This window comes from Glossina fuscipes, unplaced genomic scaffold, assembly GCF_014805625.2.
Source record: "Glossina fuscipes isolate IAEA_lab_2018 unplaced genomic scaffold, Yale_Gfus_2 121, whole genome shotgun sequence".
Lineage (NCBI taxonomy): Eukaryota > Metazoa > Arthropoda > Insecta > Diptera > Glossinidae > Glossina > Glossina fuscipes.
In genome coordinates, this window is record NW_023998464.1 from 9,269,963 (window position 1) to 9,282,568 (window position 12,606).

The window sequence follows — 12,606 nt, forward strand, 5'->3', positions numbered from 1 at the left end:
ACGACATAGGTAAATCGCGCGTATTAAGCAATGTTGCTTTAATGGACTTTAAAGACTCTGAGCGGATTGAACAGCTCATAATTAAATTTACACTGATTAAGCTTAACCAAGATAAAATGCCTAGAGAAACGGTTAGGGACATTAAAGCTTATTTCACCAAGTAATGAAGGCGAGTCAATAGCACCATTTATTACTTTAATTAGAAAGGAAACGCCAAGAACAAATCTACGTTTCTCAAGAGACGGTAGGGACAGCAGAAGCAATTTATTTTCGTAGGGAGGAAGAGAGGCAATCGGATTCCAACCCAAATTTCTAACAGCAAGAATTGCTTTTGAACAGATTCAATTGAATCTACGTAGCACCTATATGAAGGAGACCACACAACTGAGGCATACTCGAGTATGGGTCTAACCAAACACATGTACAGCCTTTTCGTAATGTAGGGATCATCAAGCTCCTTGGACCACCTTTTTATAAAACCAAGCGCGTACCTAGCTTTGCTAATCGAGAGCTCAATATGCAAGTTAAAACGTAACCTATGGTCAAATAGAACGCCTAAATCTGTAATCGAATCGACGTCCTCCAACTTATGCGAATCTATGAAATACTGAGTAATGAATGACTTTCTTCTTGAGAATGAAAGCTTCTTACAATTACTCAGATTTAGTTTCAGGAGATTCAAAGAGCACCATGCAACAAAATTATCCAAATCACCTTGAAGCTGATGTGATTGCGATTCAACAGAGAAGGAAGAAAACAGTTTCACATCATCAGCATACATTAAGATCTGGCTGGAATTAACCACCGATGGGAGATCGTTAATGTATAAACTAAATAAAATGGGACCTAAGTGACTTCCTTGAGGTACGCCAGACGTAACGGGGAATTCATCCGAGGTGATGAAGTTAAACAAAACTCTGAAGGATCTATTGTGCAGATAAGAGCTTATCCATTTCACTAAGTAGGGTGGGAAACCAGAGGCTTGGAGTTTAAAGATAAGTAGTCTATGGTTAACCATATCAAATGCTTTGCTTAAATCAGTGTAAATAACATCTGTGCGAGAGCCACTAGAAAAAGCCTTGAAAACATGACAGGTAAACTCTAACAAGTTGGTGATTGTAGATCGCCCTTTCCGAAAGCCGTGCTGGTGCGGAGAAATATACGAGTTAATGGCAAAGGCCAAATGCTGAGTCACAATACGCTCGAACAACTTGGGCAAGACACTCAACTTGGAAAGGAAACTACTCTTCCAACATGAAGGGAAAACACCTGAATACAAGGACATGTTAAAAATCTTTGAGATCACACCACACAACTCGACAGCGCAAGATTTAAGTACACATGATGGAATTCCATCAGGTCCAGGCGAACAACTGTATTTTAGAGAACTCAACCCTTTGAAAACATCATCTTCTGAAATAACCAAGTTAGGTATTGAAACCGAGCTAGTTATAGGATATGGGTAGTTTGCTGATAAATCGAAATTAGCAATCGAAAAGTTTCGTCGGAAATACTCAGCAAATAGATTTGAGATTTCAAAATCATCCGAGGAACCAGAGCCATTAAAAGAAACATGAGAGGGATATGTGGAAATTTTTCTTTTAGAGTTAACACATTTAAAGAAGAATTTAGGATTAGCAAACAGAGAGGATTTAATGGACTGAAGGTATCTGCAGTAATAATGATGGTTGAGGGAGTTAAATCTATGCCTCGCCACCGTGTAAGCGACATAGTCGAGCGCAGAGCCACTTTTCGAATATTTTTTGAATAGCGAGTTTTTTCTATTCTTGTGATATTTAATTGTCTTATTAAACCACGGGGGACATCTGCTTCGAGGTCGACTATGCTTGATCGGAACAGATGCAGCAATAGCTAGATTTAATGTATTGTAGAACGATGGCAATAAGCTTTCAATACTACCGGTTGAGAAATCAAGCGTCAGATGTGAAAGACGATGTTTTAGTAATACAATATTGATTTTATGAAAATCATAATAATTTTTTAAAAAAGTTTGAGTTGGCACATTAAGGCATTTCAACAAACCATCATTAATATGATGAAAGGAAATGCATATTGATGGATGATAAGGACCTTCTAGGTAAACTAAAAGGTGGACAACGATTTATGTAAATCTCGGGAAAATTGGCAAAGCAGAGATCAAGCAGTCTACCATTACAATTAGGGGTACGATTATATTGACCCAAATTATGATCAAACAATTCACTAAAGAACACAACAGCCCTATCAGACGTTGAAGTAGGAACCAAACAGCCAGAATTATCAGTGTTACACCAAGTGACTTGAGGAAAATTGAAGTCACCCAATGCAACGACCAAATCGGTGGGTCTAGATCGCTTGGCCACTTCACAAATGAGGGCAGCGTGTTTCCTGTAAATGGAGATATCAGAATTTGGGGGAATATAGGAGCAGGTTATAAATAGATGTTTATCAGGCATATTCGCACGAATAGCGATAAATTCAACGTCAGGAGAAGTGGGAAATTCAATTAAATTGGACGGGACTGACGCAGATATGGCAATTAATACACCACCATCAATGCAATTCACTCGATCACTTCTAAACACTTAAAAAGAATTATGAAAAAGTTCCGACGAATGTAGATCGGGTTTTAGCCAAGTTTCAGTAAAGGCCACACAGAAAAATTCCGTGCTCATAGAATTTAGAAAAGTGGAACGAATTTTCGAATTTAGGCCCCTAACATTTTGATAAATGAGAGATAGTGGGCCTGAAGAAACAATTAGTTTTTTGAAGGCGACAAGACTATTGCCTTGGTATTACGGGGACGATCTCGAGGGATAAATTCCTTAATTAAGGATCCTACTGGCCACAGTGATTTGTTCAACAACATATCACTGTTTTCAGTCGGAACTAATATTTTAAAAGAGGAGATTGCCCTAGCTTGAGAAGGAGCCATTTTGAAGTTGCTAACACGCTTTAAGTTGACTGATGGGACTTTCGTCGCCAGATAACCTTTTATGTTATCCACCGACGTTTCAGGTGCCAGTCTTGACACAAATATTGCTTTTCTGGGAGGAACTGCCGTCAAGCAAATGTCATTATTTGGAATAGGAGGGGGGTTCACAGTAGGAGAGTTTCGAGTTGGGGAAAATATAGATGGGGTTATCGCCCTTGTACCGGCAGCTTGTGAGACTTGCCCAGTCTGGTGACCAGCGTTCACACGCGAACAGCCAGGGGGAGAGGATGATTTATTTTTCACTTCATTACTTTTAGGCGATGGCACTTGATTAGAGTGAGTGGCGGCTCTGGGCGGAGATACCCTTGCCACTTCAGCATAGCTTAAAACCGATGGACTTGCCGGTTTGTTTGTAACTGTTTTGCTACCAACCGACTCAGCAATATCGGAAACATTACTATTCATTTTAGAGTTAGAGGGAGCGGTAACTTGTACCAACGAATTAGATTTGGAGAAAGCCAGAGGTGACGTCCCACACGCTACGCTACGAGTAGAAGATGAGTGTCCAAAAAAGCGACACTCATCAAACCTAGACTTAATGAGCTCAAACTTTTCCCACAAGGAGCCGAGATTTCTACTCAATTCCGAGAAACCATAACGGGTCTCCGTGAAAAGTTTATAAAAGTCAATATCCCGCTGCCTACAGTCAGGACATGACCATCTTAAGCCTTTAGCCGGATCAGCGACTGCGTCAGCAGCACGGCCGAGAATACCGGCACACTTTGCATGACCAAAGCGCTCGCAGAGCCAACAAGAAACGAATCTATCAGAATCCGGGCCTGATTTCGCCCGACAAGGTGTATATAAACACTCCATGTCCTGTCAAAAAAGACAGTTGTTGATTATGAAGAACAGACACACAAATCACTAAAAAAAAAATCCTGAACATAAAAATTTATCAACCAATTACCTTTACTTTTACGATATACATCCTTCGGCGTATGCCATATTGCCGCGGTTAGATTGACGGTGGGTCTGCTCTGATCAATTTAGCCCATTTTCAATGCCAACCTGCACACAAAAACTTCCAATGTTTCTACCAAATTTAAAAAAGTGATAACAGCAAACACCACGACATAGACGCACAGACTTGGCTCAATCAATTCAAAATTTCGCGCTGATCAAGAATATATACACATTATTTGGTCTCTGAAGCTTCCTTTCGGGTGTTACATACATTGTGGAAAAAAAGAAAATGAGTACACCCCCATCTTACAATGGATAATTAATCCATCAGGTGAGGTGGTGCTCACTATATTTATTTTACAATTAACTTATTTTTCATATAAGGACTATACAGAATAATTATTAGCATTTGCTCTTGTTCATCTAATTGATAATAAGCAGAAAATATTGTTTTTATATTTGAAAACATGGGTGATATCAGATTATGTTGTAGTGTAGCTGTGTTCCTTGACCGTTAAATTCCATTTCTTTTCCACACCAAGCTGCGTAAAAGAACATTAATGCAAAATTGCTTTCTTGTAGAAACTGGGTGAAAGAAGTAATGATAAATTTGGAATCATAAAATACAACAGCTATTTGTTGGAGGAAAAAAGTGATGATGAATTGGCTCTTCAGCATTATATACTTGTAAGTAGGGCACTTTTTTGGTAGCAATTTATTGATAAGGCAATTTTTGTTTTTTAAGCAGTTCTGATAAAAATGTGTTCGCTTTACATAAATTGGGGCAACTGGCGCTTAAGTTAAGTGTGCTAGATTTGGCTGAATATGCTTTTGAAACTTGTGTGGTTCAGTGGCTTGCCAAGGAAGGCATGCTACAGACACTTTGCCGCAGAATTAACATGTTAGGAGCTTTTGATTGGGCTACGAAAATGTTAGGACAAAATGCTGATTCTGATAACACTTTGCAAGAGTATCATGATATTGAGTCAATTTTTAACGGCCGTTTACCCGGTTGTGATACCTCTTGTTTGCCAATAATAGGTACGTATTTACGAGATTACGAAATGTTGAAGCCAGCAAACAAAAGTCTTGAGTTGGTTGTGAATTGGGCAATTTGTAAATTCTGAAAGAAAAGTTTATGTTTTTGTTTAATTTCGAGCATATTCTAGTAAGTGAACCTATGCATGTTCATCATCAAGTTGATGCACTTAGCGATGTACATCGAATTAGTTCGGATGCACCGAAGGTTGCTTTATTAGCGCAAAAATTATGTTCAAGTAAATGAAATTGAATTAGATGACACTGTTTCGGAGCAATTTGACATAAAAAATGCACACGATGATGATTCGGATTCAAATGGCAAATCTGATGGTTGCGAAACAAATAAAACTAAACCAATAATATAAACAAACAATGTGTAACGTTTCTTTGTGATGCGGCCTAGCTCTGCAAAGGTAGAGCGGTTACTCTTGGCCTGCGATTTCGCATCACAGAAAAAAACATTAGCTGTAATAAAGTGATAACTAGAGAAAAAAAAAGGTCTTTCACTTACGCTAGCTAATTATCCCGTTTGTCCTGTACGTCGTCCGTTGGTCCGTTGATCCGTTGGTATACCTCCACAAGGGTCACTCTTCTTCCCCTCACGCGTGCACCCCTCGCACTCGCTACACTTTACTTAGCATTTACAAATACCTGGTTGTTGAGTGATGAAGCGCCAGCTAACGTAGTAGTAAATTCGAAGAGCCGCCCCACCGAACACAACATGTTAATATCAAACCTCCTAGTACGTTCAACGTTCAATACCATATTTCAATGTTTTCCTTCATACGACAATTAGAGCGCAACATCACTATTTTGCCGAGAGGAAAAGTTCTACCTTTTTGTTTTCTTTCAAAACTTTTCCGCACGTATATTTGCATCTTAACAATATCGAAGTAGGATAAATACATCCTGCAATTGCCGTACACGGCCATTAGCATGTCCGAAATCATTCTTGTGAACCCAGAGGCAGCCATTATGACAGACTACCAATTTGACTAAACGATTGAATAGGGTAATACCGTTGTCGCGGTGGCCTTTGCCGAATTTGGATTTACAGCCTATCTAACACTTAGGATTCACATTATTGGCTTTTGCCTAAGTTTAAGAATGTGTGCGTTGTGTCTGTGCGGGTAAGTTACGGAGTCACATAGCAGTTTCGATTTTCTTTTCCTCTTTCTCCATGTGATGCACAACCTAACCAAGCGAATTCTGAAGCTCATGTAATGGTAGCTCTCTTTGATTTTATTTCCTCCTTTTTCTTTGCCACTGCTTTGTTGTAGAAATACCTTTACGCGCACTTCTTTTCATGCGGCTTCTTCTTTACTTGTGGATTTCAAGGGCGTTTGTAGGGGACTGCAAAAAAACGCCAGGCACCAGAAATTAACTCACACATTTTTCTTTTGCTTTTTTTTTTCTTTTGAAAGTATTTTTATTTAAGAATTTAAAAAGGATATTTACACAATATCATTTTATTCACAATACAATCATTTAATTATTTATTCGGTTATTAATTACAAGTTAAGCTAATGTTACGAAATTTACTTTTTCTCTTCCTGTTACATTTTTCTTTTTTTTATACCTTAAATAGATTTGTACTGAATTCATGACGAGGGATAATATGCATACGCGTTATGTATGAGAAGAAAAGAAAATTCTCTCTCCTTTGCAGTTTATTCTTTATCATTCCATTTTTTTATTATTATCTTTGTCTCGTTGTTTAAAATCTTATGTATTGTTTATGGTACAGCAAACATACCCATATCAAAATACTTTTATGGGCCTAATTATTATGAATTCCCAAATCAAAATCGTCCTTGTTGATAATAAAAATTGCAATCATAATTTTTTTTTCATTTATTTCCATCACATGCACGGACTTTATTTATTTCTATAGATAGACAGATTTGTTTCTCGGTTTTAGTCCTCAATAAAATACAAATTAATTATCCCTTTTTTTTATTAATATTTTCTTTTAAAAAACCAAGGAGCGACTCCAAGTTTCTTTCATACAAAACATTTACCATCTTTTCCAGGTTTATTGCCTTATAATTTATATATTTAAAATTATAAATTTTTTTCTTTTCAGTTTTAACATAACGTTAGGTGATTAATTCAGATAAAGATTTTTTTTTAAAAGCACTACAAAAATACTTCGCGACAGTAAACATTTTTTCTTTCATTTTAAGTAAAAAATAATTAACAAAAACAATCAGGTCGAACAACCGATATCAGAAGTTAGAGACTTAATTATGTATACCGCACAGCACATTTTTATTGACTTTCACCAGACAAGACAGTTAACTGCTCATCCAAAACTCTCCTCTCAAATATTTTTCCTTTTTTTCTTCTTCTTGCATAGCAGCAAGACGCATTTCTTGCGATCACGCGATTTTGCATAATAGGATGCCGTTATTACTACTTCTTCGACAAAAACAGATCGACTGACACCCTACCCTAAGTATATTCGCGGACGTTACAAATGTTAGTAATTTATTCATTTTTATTATTTGAAGTCTCTTACAATATTGTTACAAAACACATTCTATTTACTTAAATAACTAAAATTTAATCAATTTTTATTGATTTGCACAAAAATCTTTTACAAAATAAGAACGGTTGTAGATAAGAAAACCAGATATGTGTAAAAATAGCTTTTCTAGCAACGCTGTAATAGAACTTGCATATAGAACATTTTTGTACATGTATGCAGAACAGAGACACCATTATTATACAAAACTTTTGAGAATAAACACCAACACAATCGGAAAATTTGTTGCGTTTTTCTGTACATATTTGAAAATTATTGTACAGGTCTCTCAAATTACCAAAAATAACTGTACAGAACTCTCAAAATGAGCAAAATCAACCAGAGCGTGTGTAAAAATGAGGCAAACCAATTCGCAGATTTGAAATAAGTACAAGTTGGAATTTATGTAAGTCTGAGTTTTTTCAATTGTTTCGGTGTTTCCGGTGTTTTTGTGTATTTAACTTCTGTCTTTTCAGTGTTATTGCTAAAACTGGTTAACGCGGATATCGCGTATGTGCTTTTGTTTCGTCTATATATAATAAAAAATAGAAAACAAAAAAACAAAATAAAAAAAATTGAAAACATTTGACACTTTTCTTTAGTAGTTCCCAACCTTCTTCCACAGTTCCCAAACCTTTTCAAGTGAGTGGTTATTTCACAAATAATAAGCAATAGACAACAATAAGGCATAATGGCACCGGGGCCGCCAGACAAAGATTTTATCTATTAAGTGATACATCCCCCCAAAGAAAAAAAGTAAAAATTCAGATTTTCCGGTGTTGCCGGTCAGCGATATAACCCCTATTGATAAAAAATATATTGTTATTTCTTCAACCGATGCTCGAATAACAATTTCCCAAATTAGCCCTTCTGCTATAAAAAAAGCTCTAGATAGCATTACAACATACATCGACTCCATCTCGATTCTACGCGATGGGAATTTACTGGTCCTCGCTGGGAACCCGCGCGCAACCGAAAAACTCATAAAGGCCAAATCTTTAGCTAATCTATGTGCTATTTCAGCTAAACTACATGAGAAACTTAACTCGGTTCGAGGCGTAATTTATGCCCCTTGCTTAAAGCATGTGCCGGAAGATGAAATTGTTCGCGAAATGGGCATTCAAGGAGTGACTGAAGTATGTAAATTAACCAAACTGAATGATGACGGAAAAACACGTTCTCCTACAGGAAGGATTATTTTAACTTCTGATCGCTATCGATTACCGCGAACAGTTGATGTGGCGTGGTATAAATGTAAAGTAGAACTATACATCCCAAATCCTATGAGGTGTAAAAATTGCCAACGCCGGGGTCATACGGCAAAAAGACTAATGCTGCATCTTGTGCTAACTGTGATCATCCTCCACATACTGAAAGCTGTACCCGTAGTTTCTCCATAAATTGCAATGATCAACACTCAGCGTTAGACAAACAATGCCCACGTTTTGTACAGATGCGTGAAATATTAAAAATCAAAACAGAAAATTTCTGTAGCATGGGCGAAGCGCGACGCACATACCGGGAAAGAAATCCATCTGTAGCCCATGGAATTGGCAAAAGTAATACCTATGCTGCTGTTGCCTCGCAAATCGAGCCTAGTAAGACTTTAACTGCAACTGCTTCCAATGAAAAACCTGTTCCACCATTAACCAAAAATTATATTGCGAAACCAGTTACATCACTTGCCAAAGATGATATTGAAAAAACTAAAGCAACTGCAAATATTGAAAAAATCAAAACAACAACACATATGCTAAAATCTAATATACCAAATTCTCCAGAATCTCCAGCTCTCAACTTTACTCAACAAATCACAAGTGTTAATGAATCCATTCTTTCATCCATTAATCAACCTTCAATTTCAAATTATTCACGTGCGCCAACCCGTTGCGCTTCAAATGTACCAAATCACCTAAATACAGATTATTCTGCTGGTAAGAATAAATCATTCACGAAAAATTCCTATAGCGACCTTCTCGACGGAGACGCTGACATGTCAACTTAACCCTCCCTCCACTCTGCTTACATGTCATTACAATTAAATAAAGTTTTTAAAATTCTACAATGGAACATTAAAGGACTTATTAATAATTTTGATGAACTCCGTACACTCATAAGTGATTTTAATCCAACCTTTTTATCGCTTCAAGAAACCCATTGTAGAAGCTCTTTTAATCCTATTCCACCCAAATCATATACTGGATACTTCACGAATGCTGATCAAAACTCATATTCCAAACAAGGAGTAGGTATTTTTATAAAATCAAGTATACCTCACAAAAGCATAAATTTAAGCTCAAATATACAAGCCGTAGCGATACAAATAATGTTAAATATAAAATTTACAGTGCTTTCGCTCTATATTCCACCTTCGCAATCGTTTTCTCAGCAAGAACTCTACAGTTTATTCTCCGTACTTTCCCCCCATTAATTATATGCGGCGATTTCAACAGATGGAATACCATCTGGGGCTCAACAGTGAACAACACTCGCGGTACTGTTTTAGAAAAGGCCTTTTTTCAAAGCAACCTTTGCGTTTTAAATGATGGAAAACAAACGCACTTCTCAACTCATCACACTCTTCCACATATTGATTTAACATGTTGCTCTCCCTCACTTCTTCCTTTGGTTTCCTGGTCTATTTCTGATGATCTACATAATAGTGATCACTTTCCAATCATAATCGATCTTAAACTTTCAACGTCCTCTGCTACTCCAGCAAAACAGGCCAAATTCCTCCTAGTTAAAGCGGATTGGATCAATTACTCCAAACAGGTGGAGTCATTTTTGAACTCAAAGCCATTTAACGGGAACTGCAACCATGATGCTGCTATTATGAGTAAAGCGATCCGCACGGCTGCTCATCTTTCTATTCCTCAATCCAACAGATCTTTTAAACAAGCTATGGTTCCTTGGTGGAACAACACGCTTTCGTTTTTGAGGAAAAATAAAATGGATCTATGGCACCGCTTTAAGGCATGTGCTGATCATGATCACTTGTTACTATACAAATAGGCCAATGCTCTATTCAGGAAGAAATTACGAAAATCAAAGGCACTTAGTTTCGAATTCTTTTCGAGACGAATTCACAGAAATACATCAATGAAAGTTGTCTGGAACAAAATCAACAGATTTAATGGGACTTCAAATTTGAACGAAAACTTTAACTGATGCAGATGAGATTTCTAATTACTTTGGAAATGTGTGGTGCGAATACATATCTGATAACAACTTCTCCAGTGCTTTCAGCGAAAATAAAAGGACTCCAATGTGCCATGTTCCTGGAAAATTGCATATCCACCTTAGAACTTGGAAGTTGTCTCTCCAATTTGAAGGGGAGGACACTTGGTCTAGACCGCATCTCATACCAAATGATCAGCGCTATGTCTAAGTCTAGTAAAAAGAAATTACTGGACCTATATAATACGGTATTTTTGACTGGCCATATACCCTACATGTGGAAACTGGCAACAGTTGTTCCAATTCCAAAGTCAAAAAATGTCTCCATCGCATCTGATTATCGCCCAATTTCTCTTTTATCTTGCCTCTCTAAGGTTTTAGAGAAGATTATGGCATCTAGATTATCTTGGTTTCTTGAGTCCAAGAACCTGATAACAAAGCAACAAGTTGGTTTCAAGCGGGGTAGAGGATGCATCGACGCTCTGTTACATATTGATTATTTCACAAGCAAAGCAATTTCCGAACGAAATCACGTAACAATTCTCTCTATTGATTTCGAAAAAGCATTTGACAGAGTTGGTCTTCATGTTATCTTAAGACTTTTGAAATCATGGAATGTTGGACCCAAATTCTTCAACTACATCAAATCATTCATGTCGCATCGGCGGTTCAAAGTTAGAATCAACAATCATCTTTCTGATTCCTTTCCGCTAAAGAATGGCATTCCGCAAGGGTCTCCTCTCTTTGTCACGCTTTTCCAGATCGCTTTCAACGAAATTAGCGAAATTCTTTGCCGTGTACCAAGAGTGGAACATTGTCTCTACGACAATGAAAGAAAAAGACAACACGAAAGCAATCAACATCCTCGAGAGTCGATAGCCTGTGTTGCTAGTGCTCAATGTCTTTTTTTTAGTCTAAGAATTCAATTCATTAGTCTAAAATTAAAATAATAGTAATAATAATAACATCCTCGAATCTATTGCATGTGAGATCTCCACATAAGCAAACTCGTCAGGAGCTATAATCTCTATACAAAAATCAAAAAAAATGCACATTTGTCGAAAACAAATGTGCGATGCAGGAAACCTACTGATGCATATTAACGACTTACCAGTACTAAATGTGCAGACGCTCCATGTTCTCGGGCTCGCGTGCTCAAACAATTATCGTTGGAAAGCACACTGCCTTCGGTTAAAAAACTCCCTTTTAACAAGGGTAAATTTCATACAGTACTTTGCTTGGAGAAGCGATGCGCATACTAACACTATCGCTTATCTTACCAAAATGCTTGTGTTAAGCAAGATTGGCTATGCTTTGATAATTTATGGCAATAGCTGCAAATCTAATATCAACATCCTTAAACCGGTCTATCACCAAGCCCTTAGAGCAAGTTGTTATGATTTTCGGATGACGCCCATAAATAATATTATAATTGAAACTGGTCTCCCAACTTTAGAAAATAGACTGTATGAGTTAAAAGCTAAAATAGTCCCTAAGCTTCTTAATTCAAACAAATCCATTCTCGGTGATGACGTAAGAAAGTTTATTATTGCGAAGAAAATTCCAAAGTCACCATCTGCAATTGACCATTGCTTGTGCATCGCAAAGGAATTGAACATTCCCTTAAAAATTTCCCGCTCTTTTGGTGTTAAACCTCCCTGGATTTTGAAAGACTGCTCTTTTGACATCCCACTGTCTATGCACAAGAAAGAAGATACTCCAAATTACGTCTTCAGGAATCTAATAGCTGAGAAAACCCAAGTATTGGACAATACTGGTTGGAATCTTTTGTACACAGACGGCTCAAAATCTCCTGGTCTGCCTCCTGCTTGTGCGGTGGTAGATGCTACAGGACGGGTTCTTCTCAACCACACATTTCACGAAAGCACTTCAACTTTCATAACCGAAGTCAGAGCTATCCTTCACGCTGCCAACCTTGCCCATAAAAACAAACTCA